The sequence below is a fragment of the Scyliorhinus torazame genome, chromosome 2 (genome assembly GCF_047496885.1).
Source record: "Scyliorhinus torazame isolate Kashiwa2021f chromosome 2, sScyTor2.1, whole genome shotgun sequence".
NCBI classification, from domain to species: Eukaryota; Metazoa; Chordata; class Chondrichthyes; order Carcharhiniformes; family Scyliorhinidae; genus Scyliorhinus; species Scyliorhinus torazame.
The window spans coordinates 388836724-388857518 of NC_092708.1; the positions used below are offsets into that span (position 1 = coordinate 388836724).

General features: G+C 46.0%; 1 protein-coding gene and 1 non-coding gene across 3 annotated transcripts in view; one reads left to right on the forward strand and one right to left on the reverse strand.

Annotated features, from left to right (window-relative positions):
- The window catches only part of LOC140405517 (ribosomal protein S6 kinase alpha-5), a 365875-nt gene that overhangs the window by 300869 nt on the left and 44211 nt on the right, over positions 1-20795 (reverse strand). The gene's annotated exons all lie outside the window — the stretch shown is intronic.
- LOC140408114 (U2 spliceosomal RNA) lies at positions 16404-16596 on the forward strand. Its single transcript, XR_011940037.1, has one exon. It is a non-coding gene; the product is annotated as a U2 spliceosomal RNA (small nuclear RNA).

The window sequence follows — 20795 nt, forward strand, 5'->3', positions numbered from 1 at the left end:
TGAGTGACATGGAGAAGGGGTTGGTGGACAGGTGGGAACAATAGGGACACACTGGAAACGGGGTGCTCAATAGAAATGAGACAGGTTTAAAAACAGCAAGAGTCTGGGAGATTTTTAAAAGCAAGTACTGTTTACATGTTTTTGCTGTGTTGACGCTAGGCTTTCAGTAAAAGTGTCATGGTGAGTGTGTGAAATATTCATATGATATATTCACTTGATCTGTGAAAAACACTCAACAGTGTAATTACAGACACTGTTCTTCCAAACTTTGGTGTATTTGGGACAGCATTTGGAGCAATATAACGCTGGGCTAAGGTTTGGGTGATTATAGGTCTTCAACTGATGGCAGTACCACTGGGGGCAATTTTTAAACATTTTTTAAAAAATAATAAATTTAGAGTACCCAATTCATTTTTTCCAATGAAGGGGCAATTTAGCGTGTTCAATCCACCTAGCCTGCACATCTTTGGGTTGTGGGGGCGAAACTCACGCAAACACGGGTAGAATGTGCAAACTCCACACGGACAGTGACCCAGAGCCGGGATCGAACCTGGGACCTCGGCGCTGTGAGGCAACAGGGCTAGCCCACTGCACCACCATGCTGCCCTTTGCTGGGGGCAATTTAAGACATGATTCAATAGTAACACAAGAACCACATCACACAACATTGAAGCATATTGGGTGTTAGCATTACCAAATACACTAAATATGCCCGATGGTAAAAAAGCTACATGTTATATAAGGGTACAGGACTATTTATCTCCAGGTTAACTCCCCACCAGTCAGCCATAAAATAACCCAGACAACCCCAAGCGCCATTGTAAAGCAATTTATAGAACAGGAATGCAGCAAAGATATCCTTCTGTCAGTTGTACGCTTTTAAAAATATTTGAAACACAGCAGCAATGCCATATTTAGTTGCCCTGAGAAAATAACAGCATAATTTTGAACCACTACAGTACTTGTGATAATGGTGTTCCCTACATGGTGTTGAGGAGTAAATTTCAGGATTTTGATGCAACGACAATGTATCTTCAGTGGCCATAGACAAGTCGAGGCGAGTGGATAAAGATAAACTAGTGTTATTACAAAGTAATAATATGTACAATACTCTTTAGATCCCACATGGGTCTGAAGTGTCAGTTCCAAACCTGGCTAAATTTTATATCAAAGGCTATTAGAGTGTCCATGGGCTCACCGTCCCTCACCGGAGGAGCTTGTACTCAACGAGGCTCACACGGAGACTAATTGCTTCTACCCCGTAGGTCTTGTGTGGGTTATTACAGTAGCAATGGCCTTCTTAATAGTACATACGCGTGGAAATGCTGCTAAAGTAAAACACTCTGAAGTCTTACACAATAACAACCTGAACTGAAATAGTACCCTTGATGCAATAAAACATCACAAAGCACTTGACACCCTAATGTTAAAGGACCAATGTAATGCAACTGAATCTGCATATTGTGAAATCCAGAGATCACAATCAACTACACTTGATAAAAAATTAGGAGAATTTTTAAATTAATTTACGGGACATGATGTTGCCGTCTATGCATTTATTGTCCACCCCAATTGCCCTCAAGAAGATGGTAGTGTGCTGTCTTCTTGAACCGCTACAGTCGATGTGGTGTAGGTAAAATGGGCAAATGAAACAACTGGGCAAAGTATAAAAGTATATTCAGTCAAAAAAATAGTTCTTGCAGTGGCAGTCACCATTCTCATCACACATTAACTTACCATCTCAGGCCTCCTGAGCTTTTATACTGTACGTGTCCCTGTTCTCCATGTCCAACCTATTGAATCCTCTTCATAAGTTTCAAAACCTCTATCAGGTTTCCTCTTTCTCAGTGAAAATAGATCTAGTTTGCTCAATCTTTCCTCACGCTCCTCGCAGTTTGGTAATAAGTTTGCAAATCTTCTCTGTGCTTTCCTACTCCAGTTTTTCAAATTATTTTTGTAATATGGAAATTGGAACCACATATGGGGCGCGATTCTCCACTCCCACGCCGGTTGGGAGAATCGCCTGGGCCGCCAAAATTTCCGGGGACGCCGGTCCGACGCCCTCCCGTGATTCTCCCAAGCGGCGGGAACGGCCCGGTCGAGTTTCGCAGGCCGCAGAATCACCGGAGATACCCAAAATGGTGATTCTCCGGCACCCCCGCTATTCTCAGGCCCGGATGGGCCGAGCGGCCAGGCCAAAACGGCGGGTGCCCCCCAGCGCCGTCCACACCTGGTCGCTACAGTCGTGGGTGGTGCGTGAACGCTGGGGGGGGCGGCCTGTGGGGAGGCGAGGGGGGATCCTGCACCGGGGGGTACCTTAAATGTGGGGTGGCCCGCGATCGGTGCCCACCAATCGTCGGGCCGTCCTCTCTGAAGGAGGACCTCCTTCCTTCCACCGCCCCGCAAGATCCGTCCCCCATCTTCTTGCGGGGGGGGATTTGGACAGGACGGCAACCACGCATGCGCGGGTTGGCGCCGGCCAACCCGCGCATGCGCGGATGACGTCAGTTATGCGGCGCCGGCCGCGTCATCTATGCGGCGCCGCTTTTACGCGGGCGACAAGGCCTGGGTAGATGACGCGGCCCCGATACTGGCCCATTGTCAGGGCCTGAATCGGTCAGGACCGGGGCCGTTCCGCGCCATCGTGAACCTCGACGGCGTTCACGTCGGTGCGGCCACTTCGGCGTGGGGGTGGAGAATCACGCCCATGATACTTCACCTCTGGTCTCACCAAGGTTCAATATAAATTTAGCATTATGCCTTTAATCTTGCTACTTTTAACAATTAGTGTATCTGCATGCATGGATCTCTTTGCTCCTCTATCCCATTTAGGTTCTTCCCTTCAAAAGGAAGAAATAGCCTCCTTATTTCTACTATTAAAACAAACTACCTCAATACTGAATTTATCATCTACCTTCATATTTTCATTATTGGACGGCACAGTGTAAGTTTAGATCTTTATTAATACATAGTTGGTGACAAGTATTGTCTGAGGTGCCATTTTTCAAATGATAGACCTGTTTGCCTATCCCCCAACCAATCTGTCAGGAAAACATTTGCTTTCTTAACCAACTATCTTGCTACCTTTAAGGATCTGGGGATATCCACCCCAAAGGTCCCTCTGTACCTCCACAATCCTCAGTATCCACTCATTTATTATGTATTCCCTATGAGTTGCATCTTCCAAAAAGCATTACCCCACAATTCTCTGGACTGAATTTCATTTTCCACTTTTCTGTCCAACTGCTCAGACCATCTATATCTTCCTGCAGTTTAAAGATTTCCTCTCACTATCAGTTACGTCCAATTTTTGTATCATTTGCAAACTTCTTTATTGTGCCTCTATGTGATGAATATAAAAAATTGTCACATTGTATAGTTTGTATTTTTGCAGTAATGTTATTAAAATGGTGATTAAAAGCATACAGACAGTATGTCTGTTGGAGCTGAGATTAAAAGTGAAGGCATCAGTGATTTTGCAGAGGAAGTGTTTGGCTAATAGATATTAAAAGCCATTTTACCTGTTTGCAGATTGCTAGCTAATGTAATGTTGCAACAGTTTGAACTTGGCTATACAAATCAAGGCACATCTTGTAACAATATACAAAAAAATGTTGTGTGCTTTGACTGTAGCTGGTGCAGCTAATGGGAGGGGCCAGGTCCATCTGAAAAAAGTTTTTCCATCTGAAAAAAAGTTTTTCCAGGACTCTTAAGCTGTGCAGAAGCTTTTTGGTTTGGTCCGAAAAAAGGTTCTATCTCTCTAAGGACTCTGCACCAAGCTAAGAAAGTAAAACTTGGTTGTTCACTTTATATTCTGTGTCGCAGAGAAGGCTTAGTCTTCTCTGGCCCAGTGAGCCAGAGAAGACACAGCCAGAGTGAGACAGCAAAGAGTGAGTTTGGGAATTTGAATCTAGGTGGGAATTCGAAGCTGGGTGGGGAGAAGGTACTTTTCATCCTTGGTAAGTGACTGGTAAGTAGTTTTTCTTTTCATTGTCTAATTTATTTATTTCTTCTTTCGTCTTTTGGAATTGTAGTTGTATAAGTTAACCTAAGGTTTAAGACATGGCAGGAGATCTCAGATCCGTATCATGCTCCTCGTGTGCGATGTGGGAGCTCAGGGACACGTCCATTGTCCCAGGCTCCTTCACGTGCAAGAAGTGTGCCCAGTTGCAGTTCCTGTTAGACCGCTTGACGGCTCTGGAGCTGCGGATGGACTCACTTTTGAGCATCCGCGATGCTGAGGACGTCGTGGATAGCACGTTTAGCGAGTTGGTCACACGTTGAAACTCCATGCTGGGAAAAGCAGTGCCGTTATCTGAAACCAGGACCTCGGGTACTCCATGAATGCAAAAATACTGAAGTAGTTTTTCAACCGTTGCATTAGAGATAGTGGACTTTATTTGGTATACGCCCATCCACTTTGAGTGTGAATCCACCAATAAATGGACATTGAGCCCATGAAAGGACCTACAAAGTCAATGTGTACTCTCACCCAAGGGCTACTAAGCCATTCCCATGGGTCCACGGGGGCGGCAGCAGGCAAGTTCCATTGTTCATGGTCACATTGCTCAACTATATTCATTATATCAGCGTTGTTGCCAGGCCACCATACATAGCTCCTTGCCAGCATTTTCATTTTAGATGTGCGTTATGCAATTCCTTCAATAATAATTGTCTTCTGGAACTCGGAACAGCCACCCGTGACCCCCAAAGAAGCACACAGTCTTCGCAATTCAGTTTGTTTATTTGGGTCCAATAAAGCTTCATTGCCTCCGAAGCTTGACCATAGAAACCCTGCTGAATACCATAGTCTTGATTTTCTAAAAGGCAGAGGCTCTTTGCATCCAAGTTCTGATTTGTTTTGTGGATACAGGTAGCATTTCTAAGAAGTTTAGAGTTGTTACAACTTCCTCTGGTACCAGTGGGGGCTTTGAGCTTACACACTGGCGATGAGGAGAAAAGAAATCAATGCTCAAAGTATCGGCGTTTCATATCTGAGCCCCAGGTCAATGTTCCAAGGTGTACTCGTATGTCATAAGCATTAATGCCCAGTGTTGTACCTGAGCAGAGGTAATGGGAGGAATTGTCTTATCTTCCTTGAATAACCCTAATCATGGTTTATGGTCAGTCACTAATGTAAAATGTCTTCCATTTACATATCAGTGGAATTTTTTGATGCTGTACACGATCGCCAACTCTCCTTTCCAATTTGAGAGCATCCTTTGTCTGCCTCATAAAGGGTTGTGGATACGTAAGTGATCGGCCTCTCTGTTCCACCATTCAACCTATGAGAGAGAACAGCTCCAATTCAATATGGAGACGTGTCGCAGGCAAGGATAAGCTCCTTTCTGGGACTGAAATGGATCAATAGGCTAATGGACTGAGGTAACTGCTTTACATGATTGAAAGCATCATCTTGAGGCGCCTTCCAAACCACTTTTGGTGTTTCTTCAGTCGGGTTTGCAAAGGTGCTAACTAGGTGGCCAAATTTGCGATGAATCTAAATAATAGTTAATCATCCCCAAGAAGGACTTCAATTCGATAGTATTTGAAATGAAATGAAAGCCACTTATTGTCACAAGTAGGCTTCAAATGAAGTTACTGTGAAAAGCCCCTAGTCGCCACATTCCGGCACCTGTTCAGGAAGGCTGGTATTTTCCACGGCAGGCACTTCTCTTATGGCTCTACTTTCTCTCTCAAGGGGTGCAGTCCTTTTGCATAAACTTTGTAACTCAAAAAGGTCACCTAACTGGTCTGAAATGTACATTTCTCTCTCTTTAAGTGAAACTCTTTAATACCTCCTCCAAGTTGGCTAAGTGTTCCTTTCCCGTGGAAGCGGTAATCAGTACATCATCTAAATAAACGGAATCTCTGAGTAATCCCTGTAATAAATTCTCCATGGTGCATTGGAAAATCGTGCACGCTGACGATACTCCAAATGGTAGACAGGTATATTCGTATAAGCCCTTGTGTGTGTTGATGGCCACAAGTTGCGAGTAAGCGCGACTCATGTCTAGTTTCACAAATGTCAAGCCGCCAGCGGGTTTAGCATAAAGATCCTTCATCTTGGATGTGGGATATCAGTCTGATTTGGCTGCTCGATTGACAGTCAATTTGCAAACCCCGCAAATGTGGACTGTCTTGTCCGATTTGATGACGGGAACAATAAGTGCGGCCCACTCTGCGAACTGCACTGATCTTATGATGACTAAGTCTTCAAGGCATTTAAGTTCTGCTTCCACCTTTTCCAACATGGAGTAAGCGACTTGCCTTGCCCTGTAAAATCTTGGTATTGCTTCAGCGTCCGTGTATATCTTAGCTTTGGAGCCACTTTATCTTTCCTAGTTCGTCTTGGAAGACCTCGGGATATTTCTGGATGACTTTGAATAAGTCCCCCTCACCCAGTTTGAATATTTATATCCGGTTTAATTTGATATGTTGGGGCAGTTACACCCCAACAAACTTGGTCCTTGTCCCAGCACGATAATAAGCAAGAGTCAAGCTGATATCATGGTCATCATGGTCCCCTTGATTTTAAGCGCCTCACCTGTATAAGTGGCTAGCCTGGCTGTGGTGTTCCCCAGCCTCAACGGTTGAACCTTGTTTTTAAGTAACAGTCAATTTGTTTCCTTTTGATGATCGCTGAAGTCCTGTTGTCCACTTCCATCTTCAAAGGGCATCCATTTACTGGGGACACTACGGTTAATGGGGCCACTTTGCCTACGTCAATGTAGTTCAATGTTAACACTTCCGTGACTGGTACTCCTCCATACTATGGACCAACATTGGTGTCTGTCCTCTTTCTGGGCTGGGCTGGCTCTGACTGTTCCTATATCTGTGCCATAAGTGAGCTCTTTTACCACATCTGAAAAACCCTGGAATCTGCATCTCTCCGGGTCATGATTTCCCCTGCATCTGAAACACCGATTGAAATTTGTTGCCTGATCGAAACGCGGGCTTTACCCAAGTTTCCCTCGTCAGTCATCTTTCCCCTGTTTGAACAGATAGCCTCGATCCTGGTGCTACTGCTACTCGCAGCCCCTCTAATCAACTGGTGGACCTCACCCTCCAGACACGCTTGCCTTTTTTGTTTCCTTCCATGGACAAGCTCTTTCTATTGACTTTTTTAAGTCTGATTTTGCTCGCAATTTCTTTTGGGTAGCCACGTTACTTATCTCACAGACCAGTCTATCCCTTAACCAATCGTTCAGGGTTGTTCCAAAATCGCAGTATTCTTCTAGTTTCCTTAATACAGCCATGAAGACTGCAACAGATTCTTCTTGGGCTCTCCCCGTCCAATTAAACTTAGATCTCTGAAGGATGATAGAGGGTTTTGGATGATAATGATTCCTAACCAATTCCACGAGCTCGTTAAATGGTTTTGAATCAGGACTTCAGGGTAGGTCAAGCTTCGTATTATACTGTACATCTGGGTTCCGCAAGTTATGAGCAAAATAATTCTGTTTCTCTTCTCCCTCTACATTATTTGCTCTGAAAGTAATACATATGCTCTACATATTGCACCCAAATACCTTATCTTCATCAAAATGTTCAAGTTTACCAAAAACAGCATGATGGCACTTCGTTTGTCGTGTGCTGAAATTGCTTTGAATCGGGCTGGAAAGGCTGGCTTCCTTTGTCCTTACAATCAGAGCACTGATTTTGTTTCACATTGCCAATGTGATAACGAAACCCCAGGCAACCACCAGTGGGTGAAAACAACAGCTATTTATTTACAAGCAGAAAACTATTTACAAGGGACTATTATACAAACATAACATGGAAAAACAACAACTCCTACCTTCCTATTGTCCAAACTTTCCGAATGTGGGTTTTAAAGGCCTGCTCTCCAGCTGAAACTGCACACGCTTTGATTCCATCGGATGGGAAGTCACGTGCCCTCCAAGATTTGCCGAAACCTCGGACGAGGAGAATCACGTGGTCTCCGAAATTCGCCGCAACACTTTGTCTCTTTACTACAACCATTACCACTCTCCTCGCCTTTTGTTCCATGTCATCTTTGTCAAATAATCTCTTCCGCCCTTTACCCTATCTCCCAGACTTTCCCACTTGTTCTTCCTCCAACCCCTCTTTCAACATCATATAATGCATCACATTTCGACCCACCTTCAATTGTGATGAAGGGTAATATTCGACTCAAAATGTTAACTGTTTTTCTCTCTCATCAGATGCTGCAAGACCTGATGAATATTTCCAGCACGTTCTGTCTTAATTTCAGATTTCCAGCATCCACAGTATTTTGCTTTTATTATTATGTTGGATAATTATTGTCCTCTCACTTCCTGAGAGCACAACTACAAATCTTGTTAATTATATCAGGCAGTGTCACTAAATGCAGCCAAAATCAAAATGATTAAACACAAAAGGAAGACAAATAATTAACATGTGCATTAGGCAAACAACAATCATCTTCCACCAACAACAATGAAAGGTAAATTAGCTGTATTTACAGCTTCCTGAGGATATTAGATCCATCTCAAATAAATAATTCTCCAAAGCTCTTTGAAAGGCAGTAATGACCAAGTATTGATGTACTCAGGCACCATTTACACACTGCCACCCCCCCTCCCCCCACTCCCTCAGTTGAATGCTGAGCAATCAGCAACCCGCCAACCTGGTTTTCCAATCGACAATAATAAAAACAAAAAATGCTGGAAATACTCAGCAGGATGGTTAGCATGTGTGGGGAAAAAAAGTTAACATTTCAGGTTTTTATTTCAGTCTTCAACAATTGTAGTATTTTCCTTTTTCAATCAATAGCTGCTTCAGATGATCTCCAAACATGGGGAAAAGATAAAGACAACTCAGAATGAAACAAGGCAATTTCTCTGCAATAGAAATGGGGCTGCTTCCACAGCATAATCAGTCAAAGAGATACAACTCAACATCAAATGCGACTAGTCCATGAGACACTGAACATTATAGGCAGGATTCTCTGTTCATTCACGCCAGCAGGATTCTCCGTTCTCGCTGGCAGCGGTAGCGGGACAAATTCAGATCGGAGAATGCTGGCTCAAATGTGAAGTACTGAACTGAATATAGCAATGAAAAGAACAAAATCAGCAACACTAACTACAAACTGGCCCAGTAATACATGAAAAGACAATACTTCAGCAAGTTATTAATGTTGACAATTTGTTTTTTTTCCAGGCACTGTTTCTCTCCCTTCAAATCTGTTGTCATAATCCTTTCTTCCTCAAAACAAAAAACTTTTGACCTCTTTGTCCTGGAAACTTTCACTCAATCAAAACCTCCCTTTCCTCTCCAAAGTTCTTGAACATGCTCTCGTCTCCAACCCAGGAAGACAAGCAGTAAGGTGAATGTCGATTTATTTACGGTCACAAAGTCTGCCGAGGGAAGTGAATATATTTACAGAATACAGTCCCAATGGGACAACCAACATGCCGTTCCCTGGCCCATCCGGCCTTTATATTAAGTTCTTATGAGCCCCAGGTGAGCAGGCCTCCACCCACTGGGGGAAGCTCATATTCCACGAGTCCCACGGGGAGGTCAATCAAGGTATCCCTGTGGGCCTCGTGGTGGTTATTACAGCAGACTTCCCAGCTTCCTGGATTCTTCTGCCATCAAACGACTGCCGTTCTGACTAAATAGTAAGGCATGACTGCATAACCTCCAACAGATCTTTATTAATTTCCTCTTTCTTTTTATAAAGCCTTCATTATATTTCTACTTTCCTGCCATCTTCCCAGTTTTGATTCCCTCTTGATAAGACCACACTTCCCTCTGTGCTTTTTTCAATTCTCCATAACGCAACCCTCGCTCATTATGAGCAGCACCACCAACTGCTCAATCCTCCTCCCTTGGCAGCTTATATGCCCAATGCGCCAACTGAAAAATGGTCTTAATAACCCCTTTCCATCCCACTCACCCTTCCTACCACCAACTCTGGGGCATATTCCCATGTTCAAAGTGACATATAAATATAAGTTGTTGTTAGATTAAAGTATCCAATGTGACAAATATTACAAATAGAACAAATGTTCTATTAAGGGAATAGTGTAGATGGGCTTTAGAGTGCTTTCACAGGTCGGCACAACATCGAGGGCCGGAGGGCCTGCACTGCGCTGTAATGTTCTATGTTCTACTGGTTTTGTTAGCATGACAGACTTAGCAGCCTTTTCAATTGATTAGCACAAGAATCAAGTTAATTGTAACAGGAAAACTGTGGAGAGAGTCTTGGAGGGGAGGGGAATGGGGTCGTGGGGGTGGATAACAAAGCTTTCCTGGTCCGGGACCTACTGTCAGTATGGTTCAGTTGGTTTCACTCTCACACTCTCTTGCACAGAGGTGCCTGGGTTCAAATCCCACTCCGAGACTACAGCCCAAAAATCTAGACTAACGGTCTCGGGGAAAGCTGCCCTTTCAGTCTATCTTCTCAAGATAGACACAAATGAATTCCTGGCACTATTTTGAAGAACAAGGTAGTTATCCCTGGTGTTCTGGCCAGTATTTATCCATCAATCAGTATCACTGAAATAGATTATCTGGTCAACATTATAGTCTGTTTGTGGGAGCTTGCTGTATGCAAATTGGTTGCCAAGTTACCTGCTTTACAGCAGTGACCTCAAAAGTCACTTTTCTATTTGTTTAGAAAATACATTTGGGTGTATTGTGGTCATAAAAGAGCTATATGAATGCAAATCCTTTTTTAACTAAAAAACCTAGTTTCATGGGTGAAGGAAACATAATTTTTAGATTTCACAAACTGAAGTACATTCAGTCAATGATTTCCAAGCTCAGGTCCATCCAGGCCCTCAAGTCTGTTCCATCATTAAATTCATGGCCGATCTGAACTTTTGCTCCACCCCCCCAACTAAGATCCAACTTGCTTAGACTTGAAAGTTTCAATTGATCCAGATTATCCTGTGGGTGGAAAACCACTTTCGGATTTCCCTCCTAAATTGCCTAGCTCTAATTTTGAAATTGTTCCTCCTTGTACCTGATTCCGCCAAACCCCACCCCCTCAACCAGAGGAAACTGTTTCTTTGTATCTACCATCATTTTAAACCCCTTAACTAAATCAGTCCTCAGCCTTCTGAACACTTAATTATTACATTTTGGCCTGGGACAAAATTACATTTTATATCTACCCAATACAATTCTGAAGATAGAGATTACAATAAAAACAGCAATGTGGCATATTACTGACAGATTTGTGGGAAGGTCATCTGCAGAACTCAGCCAACATGATTTGACTATAACATAAAATTAGGCTAATAACCCAATGTTAACATTGAGTTACCGTCGGGTATCAGGATGTTTTCCAATTGCTTTTTGTTTTTCAAAGTATTGTGCTACCTCTACACTTTCCTGACCCTCACCATGGGGCGAAATTCTCCCCCAACGGCGGGATGCCCGCTGACTGGCGCCAAAGCCGGCGCAAATCAGACGGGCATCGCGCCGGCAAAAAGATGCAGAAGTCTCCGCATCTTTGGCGGCCTAGCCCCAACATTGAGGGGCTAGGCCGACGCCGGAGAGATTTCCGCCCCGCCAGCTGGCGGAAATGGCGTTTGTTGCCCCGCCAGCTGGCGCGGAAATGCGGCGCATGCGCGGGAGCGTCAGCGGCCGCTGTCAGTTTCCCAGCGCATGCGCGGGAGCGTCAGCGGCCGCTGTCAGTTTCCCGCGCATGCGCAGTGGGGAGAGTCACTTCCGCCTCCGCCATGGTGGAGACCGTGGCGGAGGCGGAAGGGAAAGAGTGCCCCCACGGCACAAGCCCGCCCGCGGATCGGTGGGCCCCGTTCGCGGGCCAGGCCACCGTGGGGGCACCCCCCGAGGTCAGATCGCCCCGCGGCCCCCCCCCCAGGACCCCGGAGCCCGCCCACGCCGCCTGGTCCCGCCGGTAAATACCAGGTTTGATTTACGTCGGCGGGACAGGCAATTCCTGGGCGGGACTTCGGCCCATCCGGGCCGGAGAATCCAGCGGGGGGTCCCGCCAACCGGCGCGGCCGGATTCCCGCCCCCGCCCAATCTCCGGGAGCGGAGACTTCGGCGGGGGCGGGATTCACGGCGGCCAACGGCCATTCTCCGACCCGGCGGGGGGTCGGAGAATGACGCCCCATGTCTCTACTATTCTCTCCTCCTTTGAGGCATTTGTTGAAACCTAGCTCTGAGATCTGTCACTTTATTAATATCTATTTATGTGGCACCAAGTCAAATATTGTTTGATTTGATTCCATTGGAAATTTACTTTTTTTTTCTTCAAATTTAGAGTACCCAATTATTTTTGTTCCAATTAAGGGTAAATTAGCATGGCCAATCCACCTACCCTACATATCTTTGGGTTGTGGGGGTGAGACCCACGCAGAAACGTGGAGAATGTGCAAACTTCATACGGACAGTGACCCGGGGCCAGGATCGAACCTGGGTCCTCAGCGCCATAGGCAGCAGTGCTAATCACTGCGTCACCGTGCTGCCCTAATTGGACATTTACTCTGTTAAACAAGTTTTATAGATAAAAGTTGTGGTTGTTGTTTTAGTCACCAGATCAGGGAAACAATAATAATGGCACACATTAAAAATAGCTTGCTAGAAGGAGTGGACGCAAAGGATTGAATAACTTCTTTTTATTTAATACTTTCTATATTATTTCATATATTTGTTACTTAAAATGTTATATTTCAGAAAGCCAGGTGGTAAAGAATAAAACTGAAGCCAACCATAGCATTTATGTACAGAGATACTTTCCAACTATGCAACTCTTGACCCAACAACTAGTTTCAGTCTGTTCAAGTGAATCCCTAGCTGAAAGTGTCATGGGAGTGTTCCTTTAATAAATGTTTTTGTCTTATCACATGGCTTCAGTAATGCCATTGTGTGGGTGGAGCTGGGCTGTGGCTCTGAGTTTATTTTCATTTTTGACTTTTACTTTCGCTTTGAGTTTGGACTGGTTTCTATTGCACAGATTGAAAGAAGTGTTTCTCTTATCTTCATTTTAAAAGCTGTTTCCAGACTGCTTGATAACTCAAAGAAATAATTGCTTTCTGGAAGGAATTCAAACCTGTTGTTTGGAAAGGAAACAAAAGTATCAATACATACCAGTAAGCATGCCGTATGCTGGGCCACACCTTTGAAAAAGGGGTTCTGGTTTTTACTTGGATCTTGTTATTAAATTGGAACAGTAAAGGGGGGATTCATTAAGGGTTATATACATAGATTACTGTAGCTGTGTGGGTATTTATGTTTGTAGTTGCTAAAAATTCTTGCATGTGTGTGTTTATGCAAACGTTATCTAAATTCGTAGAATAAAGTTTGTTTTTTTGATTAAAAGTGTCTAAGAACTCTGTTGAATAACATCCGAACGGCAAGATCTTGTGCTCATCCCAGTCACATTCAATAAACAGTTGTAGGTCAGGTGAACTCCATTATATACTTTGGAGTTTTCTAAACCCTGGCCCGTAACAAAGGTCACCACCTGCGTAGAATTAACAAATTCCATTCCCCCCCTGCAAAGAAACATATATGTACAACCAAAATTGCAAACAAATTATATAAAAGACCTCTATGTGTACATTATCTCACAATTAATATTTATATGTGTAACATTCAGTGGGTAAACTATCTTCAATAGAATGCGAGAGCAGCAGGGCCATTAACAGAGTGAATGAGAGAGCAGCAGTGGAGTCATTAACAAAGAGAATGAGAGAGGAGCAGCAGACCATTAACAGAGAGTATGTGAGAGGAGCAGTGGGGCCATTAACAGACAGAGAGTGTGACATGGGCAGAAAGGGGACTGCTGTCTGGAGGCATCAGAGTCACGTTTGGAAAAAAGGTCTGGCCACAGTGAAGTAGGTAGGTGATTGGTTGGGGAGTATTTTCAATTCACTTTATTTCATCTCGACAATGGTTGGGGAGTATTTTCGATTCACTTTATCTCATCTAGGCAATAAGCGGTTGAGTGATTTTCAAAGAAAGACTTATTGCTACTAGTAAGATGTATTGGGTTTGAGTAGCATTTATCAGCATGAGTAAGGTTTATTAGTATTAGCAAGATTTATAAATAATATGATGGTTTGTTAATATTGATAAAGTTCTTAACAGAAGTAACAAGCTTATTAAGTAACAGAGAAATGGTAGGGTTGCTCCATCTTTTACAGTACACATCTTGTGCTATATGGGAACTCCAGGACGTTTCCTGTGTCCAGAATAATTATTTATGCAGGAAGTGTAATCAGTTCCAGCAGCTCGAAATATGAGCAGCAGCTGCCATCATTGTGGTGTATCTGTGAGGTTGAGAGCTTTATGGAAAGCACGTTTATAGACAGTCACCCCAGAGCTTAATAATAAACAGTGCCAGGACTGGGGGGCAATTTAGTGCTATTGAGGAGGGTTTAAATTCATTTGGCAGGTGTGTGGGAACCAGGAGATAATATAGAGAGGAATACCAAGATACGCAGAATACTGGGAGAGGTAGATAGCACTAAAATAAGGAATCGTAAGTTAATTGGTGTGGCCAGAGTAAGGGAGAAAGCAATAAAGTCAACATAACAACATAAGATCGAGGGGCAGGAGTAGGAGCATTCAATGAGATCATGGCTGATCTTTTGTGGACTCAGCTCCACTTTTCCGCCGAACACCATAACCCTTGATTGCTTTATTCTTCAAAAAACTATCTATTTTTATCTTGAAAACATTTAATGACGGAGCCTCAACTGTTTCACTGGGCAGGGAATTCCATTGATTCACAACCCTTTGGGTGAAGAAGTTCCTCCTAAACTCAGTCCTAAATCTACTTCCCCTTATTTTGAGGCTATGCACCCTAGTTCTGCTTTCACTCCTCAGTGGAAACAACCTCCCCACATCTATCCTATCTATTCCCTTCATAATTTTATATGTTTCTATAAGATCCATACATCAGGGTAGTCTATATCAGGGTATCACGGTGGTGCAGTGGTTAGCACTGCTGCCTCATGGCGTTTAGGACCTGGGTTTGATCCCGGCCCCGGTCACTGACTGTGTGGAGTTTGCACATTCTTCCCGTGTCTGCGTGGGTCTCACGCCCACAACCCAAAAAGATGTGCTGGGTAGGTGAATTGGCCAAGCTAAATTGCCCCTTAATTGGAAACATTTGGTACTCTAAATTTATTTTTGGTACGGCATGGTAGCACAGTGGTTAGCACTGTTGCTTCACAGCGCCGGGGACCTGGGTTCGATTCCCAGCTTGGGTCACTGCCTGTGTGGAGTCTGCACGTTCTCCCCGTGTCTGCGTGGGTCTCACGCCCACAACCCAAAAAGATGTGCTGGGTAGGTGAATTGGCCAAGCTAAATTGCCCCTTAATTGGAAACATTTGGTACTCTAAATTTATTTTTGGTACGGCATGGTAGCACAGTGGTTAGCACTGTTGCTTCACAGCGCCGGGGACCTGGGTTCGATTCCCAGCTTGGGTCACTGCCTGTGTGGAGTCTGCACGTTCTCCCCGTGTCTGCGTGGGTTTCCTCCGGGTGCTCCAAGTTTCCTCACATGGTCCAAAGGTGTGCGGGTTAGGTGGATTGGTCACACTAAATTGCCCCGTAGTGTCCAAAAGTTAGGTGAGGTTGCTGGGTTACGGAGATAGGGTGGAGGTGTGAGCTCAGGTAGGATGCTCTTTCAGGGACTGGTGCAGACCCGATGGGCCGAATGGCCTCCTTCTGCACTTTAAATTCTATGATTCTATGATACTGTACATGTATGTAATTGCACAGAGCGTGGCAAATAAAATTAGTGAATACAGGCGCAGATTATCATGTAAAAATACAATGTTGTGGCTATGAAAGTAACCTGGCTCAAAGAAGAGCAGGACTGGGTGTTAAATATTCCTGGATACAAAGTGTTCAGAAAAGATGAAAAAGGAAGACAAGGGTGACAGTGTTGATTAAGGAGAGCACTGCTGTGCTGGGGAGAGGATGATCCAGTGGGGTCAAGGACTGAATCTATTTGGCGAGAGCTATGAAATAAAACAGGTGCAATTACATCAATTTATATGTCACCAAACATTGAGAAGTATTGAGAGGCACAAATTTGGAAGAAAATTACAGAGTTGCAAAATTTTAGACTAGTTATGCCAGGGGACTTTAATTATCCAAATATAGACTGGGATTGTGGTAGTGTAAAAAGCAGAGGGGGCAAGAGTTCCTAGAGAATATGTTCAGCAAAGTTTTCTACAGCAGTATGTTTCCTGTGCAATGTGAAAGGAGGACTAGCTTGAACTGATTCTTGGGAATGAGGTGGGCCAGGATGGATCAAATGTCAGGAGGAGAACATTTAGGGGACAGTAATCATTGTAAAAAGGTGTATCCTGACCATGGAAAACAATGAAGAATAATTCACAGGAAGAATAATTAATTGAGGGAAAGCCAATTTGAATGGTGTAAAAATGGATCTGGGCATCGCTTCTCGGCCTTTTGGCTAAGATCAAGTGTCTGTAGATTGAGCCTTTGGTTCAGATCTGGTATGTCTCTCTTGTGGGGACCTTGAATTGGATTCAATTTGAATTGGTTTTTGGAGCAGGCGAGGAGCTGGATTAGGGGTTCGCCCCTGACCCACACTCTGAGCCCTGGCTTGGTAACTCAGAAAAGGAAAAAATTTACAATTTAAAAAAAAAATGGATCTGGGCCAAATAAATTTCAGTCAAAGGCTGGCAAGAAAACTCGGTAGCTGAACAATGGGCTACATTCAAAGAAGATATAGGACGCAATTCTCCGGATCTAAGTGCGGTAGAGGGCGGGAATTGCCGCGAGCTTTCCAGCGTTAGGCCTAGCGAGGCCGGCAATGCAATTCAACGTTAATTGGGCCACTTAACGAGGCCTCACGGGCTTCTCGTTGAAAATGAAGGCTCGCCAGCTGATTCGCGCTCGCCAGCCCCCGTTAACAAGGTCAAGTAGCACTGAAGTGGCACTTAATAATAATCTTTATTATTGTCACAAGTAGGCTTCCATTAACACGGCAATGAAGTTACTGTGAAAAGCAGCCAACCCCAGCCAGCTTGCAATAATAGCGCCCAGGAAACCGGCCCTAAGATTCAGAGATGCTGACGTGGGGAGGCTGCTAGACGGCATGGAGGCCAGGAGGGATGTCTTGTTCCCTCGAGGGTCCCAGAGAGTCAGACACACGGCAGCCAGTGCTGTTTGGGATGAAGTGGCGGCAGCTGTCAGCTCGCGGTGTATGACCAGGAGGACTGGCCTTCAGTGCCATAAGGTCAATGACCTACACCGGCAAGCACAAGCGAGTATACACCAACACCCCCACCCCCACCCAAGGGACCATCCATCCCCCAACTCCCCATGCGACCCCCAGCCCTTCCTCCACCCTCCTCAAACCCTCCTTCACACTCCCTCTCCCACCACTGTGAACCACGCATGTGGCTAACGATGCCCTCTCTGTATCTCCCCAAGAAAAACTCTCCCATAACCATTGAGCGAGGGCCCAGACTGGCAGAGAGGTGCCTGATATAAGAATCCTCACCTCCTTCGAGGAGCGTGCCCTGGAGGTGACCGGGGTGGCCGAGGACGGATCAGTCACCCATGTGGAGGCTGACGAATGCCACAGGTTCTTCTGCCGGCAACGCCGGCCTATCCTGGGCGGCCCCCTCTCCGGTGAGAGCTCCGAGGATGCCACTGTAGTTGCGGCATAGCTGTCATCCCCAACCCCCACCAGCACAGATACAAGCAACTCGATGGGACATGTTAGTGGACAGGCTTCGGGGGCACAATCTGGTGAGCACCACACCGCTGTTGATGCACATCGGGTGGAGGCAGGAACCCCAGTTGAGACAGCAGTCGGAGGGCTGCTGGATCCCAGGACCCAGCTAGGACCCGGCTTGATAATAAGTCTGTGGTCACAGATACCCGGAGCCGATGGAGACAATAGGAACCAACCTGGATGTTCAGAGGGAGATGTCAGCGTAACTCCAGCAGATCCATAGCCTCTTGGAGGAGTCTCAGAGGCTAGGGTGCAGGAGATGACGCCTGCAATGAGTGGCACCGAGGCCAACACTGCTAGGGTGGCGACCACAGTGGAGAGCCCTGTCGGCACCATGAGTGAAGGTGTCCAGGGCATCGCGCAGTCGGTGACGGCCACAGCCGAGGGTTCCGGCAGAATGTCCGACTCGCTGGGGGATGTCACCCAGTAGCAGGTGGGCCTTAATGAGGTGCTGCGAGACATGTCCTGCTTTCAGCTAGGCATGGCTGAGGCGCTGCAGAGCATCGCCCAGTCACAGAGGAGCATCGCTGATGGCATCAACACTATGGTGCAGACAATGGGGAACCGCCAGGGCTGGCAGAGCAACATGATATAGGGGAAGCCGGGGCTCGAAACAGCTGCCCCTCCATTCTAAGGTGAACCCCAGGGCCTATGGGCACCAATCCGGACCCCTTCCATGGAGTGGCGAAGATGGCATCAGCTCCCCTGAATTCCACCCCTCTGATGAGGCTGCGTCTCGAGGTCAGCACATAGAACAGGGTAACACGGCTGTGCCACCGACAAGTGAGCTGGGGCCCTCCGGCCCCACTGAGGGCACCGGGGGGGAGGGGGGGGGCAGGACCATTGGGAGTGGGGTTTGTACAACACATTAAATACCTTTTCGCACGACCAGTGTGATGCCTCTGTCACTTCCTTCCACAATGCTGGCTGACCCCCGAACCTTTCCCCATCTCTCCAGGCATTCCCAGCCCCCTCCCAGTGGCGCTCACCCACCCTCCGGTCGTGGACATGTCCCCTGAGGTGTGTCTCATCCCCTAGGTGTTTGGATGTTACGTGTGTGGTTTTGCCTCCCGCAATGTTCAAGCAGTGTCCAGGCATCAGAGTGAGATTGGGATGCTAGGCAATGATCCCCACATGTTACATGGCCCGCCCACCCACAGGAACCCACTTGACATGTGTGAAGTGCTCACTTATCCATGATTGCCAATTCCCTATTAGCAATAGCCTTCAGACGCTCAGCCAGAGGCCTCAGCAGTCAGTGGGGGTAATGGGTGGTTGTTGAGGCAGACGAGCAGGAACAGGGGTTGCCCCTGAACAGGTACACACACAATCCAGAGGTTGGCACGGTGGCTCGGCGACTGGCTACCCCCTGGTTTCCCCCCAGTGCACCCCACATGGCAGCCCACCCCTGCGAGAGTCCCCCACCCCCAGCCGAGAGTCCCCTACCCCCCACCGAGCACTTGGGTGGCAAGCTCAGTACCCCTGGGTACAAATATAGCGACTCACCTCCTCGGTTCCCCACAGAAGACCTTCCTCCAGGTTCACATTTTTCAAAAGGAGTATTAATCGGCGCCAGTGTGAGCACATGCTGGGGAGGCCGCTGAATGACAGGAGGCCGTTGGATATGGGGTGGCTCTCGTTAATTGTATGGAAATGGGGCTTAAGTGGTGATGATTGGTTTCTCACCACCCTACGGTGAGATCCCGATTTCGCCTATGGGAGCGGGCCGGTTGAATCACAAACTGTTTGGCGCTTGGCACGGATCTCGTTTTTCGCCTCCCGCCGGAGAATCGCATCCATAGTTTGGTATATTCCCTTGAAAGATAAAGCCAAAAAAAAACCACAGCTCTCTGGATAAAGAAGGAAAAAAGTGTGCTTTGACAGATGTCAGGTAGAAAACACAATTGAGGATCAGGCTGAATATAGAATGCTTGGAGCGGAGGTGAAAAAGCAAACAAGAGAAGCAAAGGAGGAGTATGAAAAAGACAGGCAGCCAACATAAAAAGGAAACCTAAAGTCCTCTATAACAGTGTTTTTCCATCTTTTTTTCCACGGGACTCACTTTTACCAACCGGCTGACCTTCGTGACACAACCATTATTGTGTACCTTTAATGCAACAGGCGAGCCTGCATGGTTCTGAGGATCTCACTTGCTTTGTCATTCAATGTTAACATTTCTGCTCAGGACTTCAGGTGACGATTTACATTCTTGCTACATCCTTTGAAAAAAAATCTTCGAACTCGCTGTGCTTAGTTGTCAAATGCCTTTGAAGATTTGAGGGTTTTAAACTTTCAGTTGCCAGTACTTCCCTGAATTTAACACACATGGGCTTTGCATCCTGATTTGCATTGGCACAATTAACAAAGCCTGACCTCAAAATTCATCTTTATACTGCTTTGTTTCCGATTTCAGTTTCTTCTTAATGTGTTGTTCATTCTTAAAAGCAGCCGTTGGGCACTTCTCCCGTGATCGTGAATGCCGCGACCGATCGCTCAGTGACCCTCCCGACACTCGCCCGCAAGCTCCCCGTGGGTAGCGATCCTGAGTTTGAAAAACCTATTCTATAGGCACTTGAATGCTAAAAATTTGGTTAAAGGATTTTAGGACTGATTAAAGAACAAAACGGGGACTTCCGGGTGCGGTGATGACCAGCTGAGTCGCACGTTTCGGCAGCTCCCGGTGAAACGGACTTTTGGGCTCTTGATAGGAGCCCCAACGGCAATTTTGACGGCTTAAAACACTGTGCGGTAAACCAGAAGGGAATCCCCCCTGGATACGGATGGAAAAAGGAGGAGAAAGTGGCCGGATTGCAGTGGATCCTTTAGAACAACGGCAAGGAAGGCAAGCAAAAACCAAGATGGCGTCGGAAGGTGGCAGTTTAACATGGGGCCCTGAACAACAAGAGTTCTTGAAATGCTGTGTGGAAGAGATCAAAAAGGAAATGAAGAAAGAGCTGTTGGCCCCGATACTACAGGCGATCGAAGGGCGAAAGGGGGAACAAATGACCCAGGAGCGGGAGCTTCGGGTCGTGAAGGCAAAGGCAGCCGAGAATGAGGACGACATACAGGGCCTGGTGGT